We start from the raw sequence: 13,464 nt of genomic DNA, 5'->3' as shown, positions 1-13,464 counted from the left end.
CTGAAATTCTGTAGGTCCTAGGCGAACCCAAAATAGGTCTGGGACCCGACATCCCCAGATAAATATTTCCAAGCTTATGTCCAGGATTCGAGTTTCAGAAATTTTAAAAGAGGAATCTGAATGGTCAGGGGATTTCAAGTTAAATCCGCCCTACGTTTTTTGGTTCACGCTCTCTTTGGGAGGATAGGAGAGAAAGATGAGGATTGTAGGAAAAGGAGATTTTTGCTTGTGTTTTGTAATGAGCCACTCGAAACACTGAACCCATTGAAGCACTGCCACCCCAGGAGAGGGGATGTGAGTTAAAATAAGATTTGGTGGATAGAGCACAGGCTTGGGAGTCAGAAGGTCATGGGTTCTAATCCTGGCTTTGCCACGTGTCTGCTGTGTGACCTTGGGCAAATCACTTTACTTCTCTGGGCCTCAGTTCCCTCATCTGTAAAATGGGGATTGAGACTGGGAGCCCCGCGTGGGACAGAGACCGTGTCCAACCCGATTTGCTTGTACCCACCCCTGCACTTAATACAGTGCTTTGCACATAGTAAATGCTTAACAAATTCCATTATTATTATTACTATTATTAGTAATATTATTATTACTAATAATATTAGTAGTAGTAGTAGTAGTATTACTAATAATTATTACTAATAATAATTATTATTATTACTATTAGTAATAGTAATAATAATGGAATTTGTTAAGCATTTACTATGTGCAAAGCACTATTATTAGTAATAGTAATAATAATAATGATGGCATTTGCTAAGCGCTTACTATGTGCAAAGCACTGTCCTAAGTGCTGGGGAGGCTACAAGGTGATCGGGTTGCCCCACCGGGGGCTAACAGTCAATCCCCATTTTCCAGATGAGGTAACTGAGGCCTAGAGAAGTGAAGTGACTTGCTCAAAGTCACACAGCTGACAAGCGCTTAGTACAGTGCTCTGCACACAGTAAGCGCTCAATAAATACGATTGATGATGCCGATGATGAACTGGCGGAGCCGGGATTTGAACCCATGACCATTGACTCCAAAGCCCGTGCTCTTTCCACTGAGCCACACTGCTTCTCTGTAATAATAATAACTATTACAATAATAATAATTATCACTATTATTAATGACCTTAGAAAAATAAATTGGGAACTTTTCCCAAATTATTTGAATACAGTGCTTAAACCTTCAAGCTAATCAAAATTATGGCATTTATTAAGGCTCCACCTTGTACTAATCCCTGTGATAGATCAATCAATCAATCAGTCGTATTTATTGAGCACCTACTGTGTGCAGAGCACTGTACTAAGCGCTTGGGAAGTACAAGCTGGCAACATATAGAGACAGTCCCTACCCAACAGTGGGCTCACAGTCTAAAAGTCTAGTCTAAATAATAATAATAATGTTGGTATTTGTTAAGCGCTTACTATGAGCCAAGCACTGTTCTAAGCGCTGGGGAGGATACTTACAGTGTTACAAAAAAAAAAAACCATGCAGATTCTGGATAGAGAAGCATTTGCAGGGAGTTGAATGGCCAAAGGCAAGGTAGCTACGTGAAAACAGCACTGTTTTGAGGCTAGGAGAGGGCATGAAAATTGGGGTATCCGGCAACTACCGAATAGTGACGCAAACTGCTAATTGAAATTAAAAGCTTGAGGAAGCTAACAACTTTAGAATTAAATTCAGTTTCAGGAGAATGAGTCACGGGGCCGGGGATTTCTTGACTTCCTCTGTTTGTTCGAAGCAACTTCCCCGCCACCCCACCCCGGGCCAGTCGGGAGGATTTCATCGTCATCATCAATCGTATTTATTGAGCGCTTATTGTGTGCAGAGCACTGTACTAAGCGCTTGGGAAGTACAAACTGGCAACATATAGAGACAGTCCCTACCCAACAGTGGGCTCACAGTCTAAAAGGGGGAGACAGAGAACTAAACCAAACATAGTAACAAAATAAAATAAATAGAATAGATATGTACAAGTAAAATAGAGTAATAAATATGTAGAAACATATATACATATATACAGGTGCTGTGGGGAAGGGAAGGAGGTAAGATGGGGGGATGGAGAGGGGGACGAGGGGGAGGGGAAGGAAGGGGCTCAGTCTGGGAAGGCCTCCTGGCCTTCAGTGTCAGAAATCCCGATTCCAGCTGAGAGAGGATAAAAATTCTGGAATTCCCATCCGCAATCACTCAGCCGGTCCGTGCGCGCCGGATCGTGGCCCGTGGAAGGCCGGGGCAGGGTGTCCGACTTCAAAGGGGAAGTTATTTTTGTTTTTATAGTTATCTAAGTGCTTACTGTGTGTCGTGCGTGTTTCTAAGCCCTGGGATAGATACAGGTTAATCAGGTTGGACACGGTTAGACTGTGAGCCCATTGTTGGGTAGGGACCGTCTCTATATGTCGCCAACTTGTACTTCCCAAGCGCTTAGTACAGTGCTCTGCACACAGTAAGCGCTCAATAAATATGATTGATGATGATGATGACTGTCTCTATATGTTGCCAACCTGTACTTCCCAAGCGCTTAGTACAGTGCTCTGCACACAGTAAGCGCTCAATAAATATGATTGATGATGATGATGACTGTCTCTATATGTTGCCAACCTGTACTTCCCAAGCGCTTAGTACAGTGCTCTGCACACAGTAAGCGCTGAATAAATACGATTGATGATGATGATGACCATCTCTATATGTTGCCAACTTGGACTTCCCAAGCGCTTAGTACAGTGCTCTGCACACAGTAAGCGCTCAATACATACGATTGATGATGATGATGACCGTCTCTATATGTTGCCAACTTGGACTTCCCAAGCGCTTAGTACAGTGCTCTGCACACAGTAAGCGCTCAATACATACGATTGATGATGATGATGACCGTCTCTATATGTTGCCAACTTGGACTTCCCAAGCGCTTAGTACAGTGCTCTGCACACAGTAAGCGCTCAATAAATACGATTGATGATGATGATGACCGTCTCTATATGTTGACAACTTGGACTTCCCAAGCGCTTAGTACAGTGCTCTGCACACAGTAAGCGCTCAATAAATACGATTGATTGATTGATCAAGGAACTCACAGTCTAAATAGGAGGGAGTAAAGGATTTAATCCCCAGTCTGCAGTTGAGGAAACTGAGGCACAGAGAAGTTAAATGACTTGCCCAAGGTCACACAGCAGGCAACTGGGGGAACCGGGATTAGTCCTCTCACTCATGCTTTTCCCACTAGGCTTTGCTGCTTCCTTTTTTTAAAAAAAAAATAGCATTTGTTCAGTGTCTACTATGTGCCAGGCACTGTACTAAGCTCTGGGGTAGATCAGTCAATCAATCAATCGTATTTATTGAGTGCTTACTGTGTGCAGAGCACTGTACTAAGCGCTTGGGAAGTACAAGTTGGCAACATATAGAGACAGTCCCTACCCAACAGCGGGCTCAAACTAATCAGGTTGAACACAGTCCGTGTCCCACTTGGGGCTCACTGTGAACAGTGCTTGGCACATAGTAAGCGCTTAACATTCATTCATTCATTCAATCGTATTTATTGAGCGCTTACTGTGTACAGAGCACTGTACTAAGTGCTTGGGAAGGACAAATTGGCAACATACAGAGACGGTCCCTACCCAACAGCGGGCTCACAGTCTAGAAGGGGGAGACAGACAACAAAACAAAACATTAACAAAATAAAATAAATAGAATAAATATGTACAAATAAATAGAGTAATAAATACTTACAAACATATATACATACACATATACAGGTGGTGTAGGGAAGGAGGTAAGGCGGGAGGGATGGGTATTAATCCCCATTTTACAGATGAGGTAACTGAGGTCCAGAGAATAATAATAATAATGGTATTCGTTAAGCGCTTACTATTTGCCAAGCACCGTTTTAAGTGCTGGGGCAGATACAGCGTAATCAGGTTGTCCCATGTGGGGCTCACATTTTTAATCCTCATTTTACAGATGAGGTAACTGAGGCACAGAGAAGTGAAGTGACTTGCCCAAGGTCACACAGCAGACAAGTGGCAGAGGTGGGATTAGAACCCATGTCCTCTGAATCTCAGGCCCATGCTCTTTCCAGTAAGCCATGCTGCTTCCCAGTTTTGGGTGGGGTTTTTTATGGCATTTGTTAAGCATTTACTGTGTTAATAATAATAATGGCATTTCTTAAGCGCTTACTGTGTGCAAAACACTGTTCTAAGAGCCGGGGAGGTTACAAGGTGATCAGGTTGTCCCATGGGGGGCTCACAGTCTTAATCCCCATTTCACAGATGAGGGAACTGAGGCACAGGGAAGTTGTGTCTCTCCCAAGGTCACACAACAGATAAGTGGTGGAGCAGGGATTAGAACCCAGGTCCTTCGGACTCCCAGTCCTGGCCTCTATCCGCTAGACCATCCTGCTTCCTTATTCGTGTTTTGACATCCAAATAACCTTTCAGGAAAGGGGTTAGGAGAAATAACTCCGACAGTGAGCCCACTGTTGGGTAGGGGCCGTCTCTATATGTTGCCAACTTGTGCTTCCCAAGCGCTTAGTACAGTGCTCAGCACACAGTAAGCGCTCAATAAATACGACTGATTGATTGATTGATTAAAGCTTCAGCATTTTTGATTGGAAATAACTTCACTGTGACTCCTCAAAACAGCCCGCAATCTCAGTACGTGGGTTCTAATCCCGGCCCCACCACTTGTCTGCTGTGTGACCTTGGGCAAATCGCGTAACTTCTCTGGTCCTCAGTTACCTCATCTGTAAAAAATAATTACGGTGTTTGTTAAGCACTTACTATGTGCCAAGCACTGTTTAAGTGACTGTGAGCCCAATGTGGGACAGGGACTGTATCCAACCTGATTAGCTTGTACCTACCCCAGGTCTCAGAACAGTGCTTGGCACATATCAAGCGCTTAACAAGTACCATAATTATCGTTATAATTTTCCAGTTATGAATTGAATCCATTTCTCCGGGTGGGTTGAAGCAGTCTGGAGGCCGGTGTAACTGGAACTGCCCCCTTTCACGACATTATTCAGCTGGAAAAAAAGCACTGATCACCAGACACACCCTCTAGGAACCACAGTGGTGCTCCTACCTGGACATCGCTTCTATTATTAATCATATTTACACACCCTCTAGGAACCACAGTGGTGCTCCTACCTGGCCATCGCTTCTATTGTTAATCATATTTATTGAACACTGGGTGCAAAAGCACTGTACTAAGCACTTGGGAGAGTACAGTATAACATCAAACCCATTCCCTGCCCACAAGGAGCTCACAGTCCAGAGGGGGAGACGGGCATTAATATAAATAAATAAATTGATAAATTCAGATATATACAGTTGTATACAGATATGTGCCATAGATATATATGTATATATGTATATATACATATACATCTATATAGATAGATACATATGTGCCATGGGGAAGGGGGAGAGGATGAATAAAGGAGCAAGTATGAATGGCACAGAAGGGAGTGGGAGAAGAGTAGAGAAGGGCTCAGTCAGGGAAGACTTCCTGGAGGAGATGTGCCTTCAATAAGGCTTTGAAGTGGGGGAGAGCAATTATCTGTCTGATATGAGGAGGGAGGGCCTTCCAGGCCAGAGGTAGGATGTGGGTGAGAGGTTGGCGGCGAGATAGAAGAGTTCGAGGTATAGTGAGAAGGATAGCCCCAGAGGGACAAAGGACGCATTCCCGCTGGACAAAAAGAACTGTTTTTCCTGGCTTTTGCTCATCACACCTGTCTAATCTTATTTTGGATGTGAAATTTGGCCGTAGTCGGCTAGGGAAGTGCAGGCCACTTGAGGTCTGCCCAGGCTTTCTCCCTAACCAACCAGGAATTCACATGTCCTGTGGGGTCTGCACCTGGCTGGACTGGACCCCTAGAACATGAAGAAAAGCATGCTTGTGATGTCAGGTTCCCAGGGAGGCGGCTGGCAAGGATAATAATCACCACCGTCATGAGAGAGGAATGGGACAATTGAGATTTCTGCATTTTTCTTGTTGAAGCCGGAGGGCGAGATTGATCCCTTGGAATTATGCTGGCGCGACCCGAGTGGAAAATGTTAACATCCAAGCGGCCCTTTTGCCCTGGAGGGAGACTTTCCAGAAGGCCAAGGGGTGGGCGGCCGAGGGGCGGGAGGGCAAGAGCCTCCGTGTGCTAACGGAGACAGAGGGCGGGCGCTGCCACGGCCTGTTTCAAGACGGGGAACGCCCAGTGGAAAATTCATCCGAAAACAGTGAAAGGTGTTTGTTTTGGCTGTCCCCAAAGGCTGAACTTTTGCCTTTTGTTCAGATCACTTCTGTTTTCCGAGCCTCTTCAGCCTGATGACTCCCACACCGTCTTCCTTCCTCTTTCCCTCTGCTGCTTGTCCCTTCCCTCTTCCTGTTGCTCCCCGTGAAAAGTAGACGTGGCCGTTCCCTGAGAGGTGGGTAGTTCCTAATCACGCGATCGATTGATTACTGAGGCCTTGCTGCGTACGGAACTTAGAACGGTGCTTTGCACATAATAATAATAATAATAATGGCATTTATTAAGTGCTTACTGCGTGCAAAGCACTGTTTTAAGCACTGAGGAGGTTACAAGGAGACCAGGTTGTCCCACGGGGGGCTCACAGTCTTCATCCCCACTGTACAGATGAGGCAACTGAGGCCCAGAGAAGTGAAGTGATGCCCAAAGTCACACAGCTGACAAGTGGCAGAGCCGGGATTTGAACCCATGACCTCTGACTCCAAAGCCCGGGCTCTTTCCACTGAGCCATGCTGCTTCTCACATAGCGCTTAACAAATACCATCATTATTATTATTACAGAGCACTGTACTAACTGCTTGGGAGAGAGGGTACAATACAACAGATACGGTCCAGAGGAGGAGACATTGATATAAGTAAATGATGGATATAAATGTATGGATAATCATTTATGGATTTCTAACTAGAAATGTTGCCAGTGCTTAATAATGACATAATAATAATACTAATTGTGATATTTCTTAGGTTGTGCCAAGCACTGTTCTAAACACTGAAGTAGATTACAAGATAATCAGGGCAGGCACAGTTCTACATGAGGCTTACGGGCTAAGTAGGAAGGCAAACAGATATCTCTAGACTGTGAGCTTGTTGTGGGCGGGAATGTGTCTGTTGTTGTACTGTACTCTCCCAAGCTCTTAGTTCGGTGCTCTGCACACAATAAGCGCTCAGTAAGTATGACTGAATGAAGGAAAGGTATTGAATCTCCATCCTACAGATGAGGAAACTGAGCCACGGAAAAGCAACGTGACTCGTCCAAGGTCAAGCAGCAGCCAAGTAGCAGAGTTGGAATGAGAATGCAGGTCCTCTCACTCCCAGGCCCTTGCTCTTTCCATAAACTCATTGCGGAAAGGGAACGAGACTCTTTATTGTTGCATTGTATTCTCCCAAGGGCTTAGTACAGTGGTCTGCACACAGTAAGCTCGGAATAAATACGACTGAATGAATGAATTAGGCCACGCTGTTTCTCTTTGTTTGTCCCCCTAGACTGTAAATTCATTGTGGGTAGGGAATATGTCCGCTATATTGCTATATTGTACTCTCCCAAGCGCTTGTGCAGTGCTCTGCACACAGTAAGCGCTCCATAAATACAATTGAATGAATGAATACTCTGCATAGAGTAAGTGCTCAATAATAATAATAATGATGGTATTTGTTAAGCGCTTACTATGTGCAAAGCACTGTTCTAAGCGCTGGGGAGGTTACAAGGTGATCAGGTTGTCCCACGGGGGCCTCACAGTTTTAATCCCCATTTTACAGATGAGGGAACTGCGGCACAGAGAAGTGAAGTGACTTGCCCAAAGTCACACAGCTAATAGTTGGTGGAGCCAGGATTTGAACCCATGACCTCTGACTCCAAAGCCCATGCTCTTTCCACTGAGCCACGCTGCTTCTCAATAAATACAACTGATTGATCGATTGGAGTTTACACCAGTGGGAGCAGTGTTAAAACACTTCACCCTCAGCTTAAAATTCTGAAATATGGTGTCATGAGTCAGGCCAACTGTGAACGTTGGTTTTAAAGACTATGCACGGTGCTGCTGTTGGATCGGAGCATCCATCCCGTCTCGCCACCTGCCTGCTGTGTGACCTTGGATAAGTCACTTAATTTCTCTCTGCCTCAGTTTCTGCATCTGTAAAAATGAGGATTAGATAGCTGTTCTTAGACTAAGACCCACAGAGGACAGGGACTGGCTCTGTCCTGATTAGGTTGAATCTACTCCAGTACTTTTTTTTTTTTAATACCTTGAATAAATCAGAAAAAAAAAATTCATCCTTAAAAATATGGTTCAGATTTTCTAAACCCTCCTAACTGTCAAAAAGGGCTTAAGCCAAATGACACATTCATCGGAATTTCACAAGTTGACAAATCGACTTAGTATATATGTGATGAATTGTCCATATTTACGCTGTTGTCCATAGATTCCGCACGCATTGTGGAATGTGATGTCTGGGGAGTTTGCTCATTTTTCAGTGTGCTGCAAATCTGTATCTTATGGGGAAATCTCCCTCCTCCCCATTCTGTGAAGAATTGGAAGTTTCTTTAGGTTTTTGTGCGAAAGGTACTCGTGTACTCGTCTCACACCCAAGAGCTTAGTACAGTGCTCTGCACACAGTAAGTGCTCAATAAATACGACTGATTGATTGATTATCGAGCAATCAGTAGTATGTATTGAGTGATTACACTGTGCCAATCACTGCAGCATGTTCTCGGGTGAGTACAGTAGAGTTAGATGTGATCCCTGTCCTCAAGGAACGTAGGCTCCGCGGGGAAGATGAGCACTAAAATGAATTGCAGGTAGGTGGAAACAGTCAAGTTTAAAGATGTGTAGGCAGATGGGGTGGAAAGAGGAGGGAGAGCTGAGTAGTCAGTCAATCATATTTATTTAGCGCTTATTCATTCATTCCTTCATTCAGTCGTATTTATTGAGTGCTTACTGTGTGCTGAGCACTGTACTAAGCGCTTGGGAAGTACAAGTTGGCAACATACGGAGATGGTCCCTACCCAACAACGGGCTCACAATCTAGAAGGGGTACTGGTGACAAGAAAGTGCTGAAGTTGCAATGTGGGAGAAATTGGGCTGGGGGGGAGATGAGATATCAATCATGGAAGTCCTCTTGGAGGAGATGGGATTTCAGAAGGGCCTTCGAAATGGGGAGAGCTCTGGTCCGCTGGATGTGAAGCTGTTATCATTCATTCACTCATTCAATCGTATTTATTGAGAGCTTACTGTGTGCAGAGCACCGTACAAAGTGCTTGGAAAGTACAAGTTGGCGACATATAGAGACGGTCCCTACCCAACAACGGGCTCACGGTCTAGAAGGGGGAGACAGACGACAAAACCAAACATGCGGACAGGTGTCAAGTCGTCAGAATAAATAGAAATAAAGCTAGATGCACATCCTTAACAAAATAAATAGAATAGTAAATATGTACAAGTAAAATAAATCTGCATAAACATATATACAGGTGCTGTGGGGAGGGGAAGGAGGTGGGAGGGATGGGGAGGAGGAGAGGAAAAGCGGGGCTCCGTCTGGGAAGGCCTCCTGGAGGAGGTGAGCTCTCAGTAGGGCTTTGAAGGGAGGAAGAGAGCTAGCTTGGCGGATGTGCGGAGGGAGGGCAGATGTTATATTGGACGGTGCTCTGCACACAGTAGGCGCCCAATAAATACCATTGATGGTGAAAGGGGAGGGATTTCCGGGGGTGGGGAGAGAGGGAGTGAACAAGAGGATGGGAGTGGGAGAGATGAGAATGAGGCAAAGTGAGTAGGTTGGCTTGAGAGAAGCAAGTGTGCGAGCTGGGGTGAAGTGGGAGAGGAGCGAAGATAGTAGTGGGAGAGGGAGCCGACAGAAGTCCTGAAAGGCAATGGTCGGAATGATGCTTTACTAATAATAATAGTAATGACGATGGTATTTGTTAAGCACTTACTATGAGTCAAGCACTGTCCTAAGCACTGGGGGGGAGGATACAAGGTAATCAGGTTGGACACCATAGCCCCACAGCACCGGTATATATCTGTACATATTTATTACACTATTTATTTTATTAATGATGTGTATATATCTATAATTCTATTTATTCTGATGCTACTGATGCCTGTCTACTTGTTTTGTTTTATGTGTGTCTCCCCCTTCTAGACTGGGAGCCTGTTGTTGGGTAGCGACCGTCTCCATATGTTGCCCATTTGTACTTCCCAAGCACTTAGTACAGTGCTCTGCACACAGTAAGCGCTCAATAAATACGAGTGATTGCATGAATGACTGAATGAACACCATCACTGTCCCAGTTGGGGTTCACAGTCGATATCCCCGTTTTACAGATGAGGTATCCGAGGCACAGAGAAATGTAACGTCTTGCCCAAGGTCACACAGCAGGCGAGGGGCGGAGCCGGGATTCGAACCCTGGATGCCGAGTGAGGTTTGGACCGGAGAGGGTAGAGACTGGAGGCCGGGAGGCCAGCGAGGAGGCTGATGCAACTGTTGAGGTGGAAGGGGAGGGGAGGATCTTGGAGATGTTATAGAGCCGTTCCCGGGAAGGCAAGATTCGGATAGGATTTGAGTTGATTCTGGAGTCCTCTAGACTGTGAGCCCATTGTGGGCAGGGATTCTCTCTATTTGTTGCTGAACTGTACTTCCCAAGCACTTAGTACAGTGCTCTGCACACAGTAAGTGCTCAATAAATACGATTGAAGGAATGAATGAATAGACTCTAAGCTTGTTGTGGGCAGGGAACGTGCCTGCTAATTCTGTTGTACTCTCCCAAGCGCTTAGTGCAGTGCTCTGCACATAGTAAGCGTTCAGTAAATACCACCGATTGATTGAGTCTGATACCTAAAGTAAGCAAGGTGCTTTAACTGCTGTAAGGACCATCAGGGTCCTTGCAGCTGTATATATGTATATCTTTTAGACTGTGAGCCCACTGTTGGGTAGGGACTGTCTCCATGTGTTGCCAATTTGTACTTCCCAAGCGCTTAGTACAGTGCTCTGCACATAGTAAGCGCTCAATAAATACGATTGATTGATTGATTGATATATGTATATATGTTTGTACATATTTATTACTCTATTTATTTATTTATTTTACTTGTACCTATCTATTCCATTTATTTTATTTTGTTAGTATGTTTGGTTTTGTTCTCTGTCTCCCCCTTCTAGACTGTGAGCCCACTGTTGGGTAGGGACTGTCTCTATATGTTGCCAGCTTGCACTTCCCAAGCACTTAGTACAGTGCTCTGCACACAGTAAGCGCTCAATAAATACGATTGATTGATTGATTGATCAGGGAACGGAGGTATCAAGCGGATACTTAGCCAACCTGCTGGAAAGTGGAGAAATTCTCCATACAGGTGGTGTTGCAAGTGAACCATAAAAATAAAACCCCAATCTTTAAAGTTAAACCTTATTTAACCCAATTTTTTCAAAAGTAATAAAACCTGATAATCCCCCCCCCCCCCATACTTTTTAAAGGAGAAATATCCATTCCCTAGTGAAGGCCCTTCGTGGCTCTCATCACTCATGAATTTAGTTCAGCACTTTGGAAGCTGTTGAGATTTTCTCCCTGCACAATTTCCTGTGGTAACGCATTCCATGTGTTTATCACTCGCCGTGTAAAAAAAAAAAAGTGTTTCCTTTGTTTATCTGAAGTCTCCTACCTTCAGCTTTCAGTGGGTGTTTCCAGGTTCTGCTGTTGTGGGATTTGGTGAACAAGGATCGCCGGCTCAATCCGGCCTCCCCTTCATTCTGTCTGACTACTGTGCCAGAAGGTTGTTGGTCTCCGTGTCTTTCATTTTGTCATATTCCAGAAATGAGTGCCTCTGGAATTCAACAGGCACATCGGAATAACCTAATTTAGTAATTAGGGCGATGGTAGGTGCCCAGCGGAAAGACCACGGGGCCTGACAGTCAGAGGACCTAGGTTCTAAATTCGAATGTGCCGGTTGCCTGCTGTGTAACCTTAGGCAAGGACTTATCGGGTTACTATATATATTTGTATCTTGGTCCCTTTGCCTCTCTTTATATGTCCTTTTCTGCATCTTTCTTCCTTTTTTTTTTAAAAAAAAAGAATGGTATTTGTTAAGCACTTACTATGTGCCAGGGGAACTAAGCACAGGGGTAGATACAAGATAATCAGGTTTGACGGTCCCCGTCTCCCACACAGCTCAGAGTCTTAATCCCCATGTTACAGAGGAGGTAACCGAGGCACAAAAAATTGTGGGTGGGGATTGTCACTGTTTATTGTTGTACTGTTCTTTCCCAAGTAGCTAGTACAGTACTCTGCACACAGAAAGCGCTTAGTAAAAACGAATGAATGTCTCTGTCTCTCCATTTCTGCCTTTGCTCCCATCTCCCTGCTTCTCCCAACCCGAAAACTTGCCCCTAAGGCATTTTGCAGCCCCTTGTGACCACTTGATTTTTCCTCAAGAACCTCCAGTGGTTGCCCATCCACTTCCGCATCAGAGACTCCTCACTATTTATTTGAACGACCTCGCCACCTCCTACCTCACCTCTCGACTCTCCTCCCACAACCCAGCCCTCACACTTCACTCCTCTAATTCCAACCTTCTCACTGTGCCTCCATCTCATCTATCTCAGTGCTCTGCACATAGTAAGCGCTCAATAAATACGATTGATGATCATGATGATCTATCTCACCACTGACCTCTCACCCACGTCCTACCTCTGGCCTGAAACGCCTTCCCTTCTCATATCCCACAGACAATTACTCTTCCCCCGGCACATCTCCTCCAAGAGGCCTTCCCGGACTAAGCCCCCTTTTCTTTTCTTCAACTCCCTTCTGCCTCACCCTGACTTGCTCTCTTTATTCATCCCCCTCCCAGCCCCACAGCACTTGTGTCCACACCTGTCACTGTATTTATTTATATTAATGCCTACCTCCCCCTCTAGACTGCGAGCTCATTTTGGGCAGGGAATGTGTCTGTTGTCATATTGTACTCTCCCAAACACTTTTGTGTTTTGAGCACAATTAAGTGCTCAATACATACAAGTGACTGAATGACTGACCTTCAGCTCTGGGAAGCTGGGGTTCATCAGCAGGTATTTGATCACTCACTGGAAGGTGATCTTCATCCGGAGCCGAACCAGTCTGCAAAAATGAAAAGACAAGAACAGACTCTTTATCCTTGACTTGACTACCCAAGAGTGATGGGTAGGGAGCAAGGCTTCCAGAGAGAAGCAGGGTGGCCTAGGGGAAAGGGCACAGGCCTAGGAGACAGAGGATCTGGGTTCTAATCCCAACTCTGTTACTTCCTTGCTGTGTGACCTTGGTCAAGTCAGTTTTCTCACCTGTAAAATGGAGGTTAAATACCTGCCCTCCCTCCTACTTAGACCATGATTACCAGTTTGGACAGGGGTTGTGTCCAATCTGCGGATATTGCATCTACCTCAGTGCTTAGAACCGTGCCTGACACATAGTAAAAAGTTAACAAATACCTTTTTTTTAAAAAAAG

The 13,464-nt window shown here is 44.9% G+C and overlaps 1 protein-coding gene across 1 annotated transcript in view; it reads right to left on the bottom strand.

Annotated features, from left to right (window-relative positions):
- LOC119947716 (PDZ and LIM domain protein 5-like) overlaps positions 1 to 13,056 on the bottom strand; it is a 200,106-nt gene extending 187,050 nt beyond the window's left edge. The window contains exon 1 of the mRNA XM_038769339.1: positions 13,019 to 13,056. The gene's annotated coding sequence lies outside the window, so the exon portion shown is untranslated. The remainder of the gene's footprint in view (positions 1 to 13,018) is intronic.
- Between the last annotated feature and the right edge of the window lie 408 nt (positions 13,057 to 13,464).

Source organism: Tachyglossus aculeatus, chromosome X5, assembly GCF_015852505.1.
Source record: "Tachyglossus aculeatus isolate mTacAcu1 chromosome X5, mTacAcu1.pri, whole genome shotgun sequence".
NCBI classification, from domain to species: domain Eukaryota; kingdom Metazoa; phylum Chordata; class Mammalia; order Monotremata; family Tachyglossidae; genus Tachyglossus; species Tachyglossus aculeatus.
The sequence above is the reverse complement of the archived record's forward strand: the minus strand, read 5'-3'. Positions and strand labels throughout refer to the sequence as shown.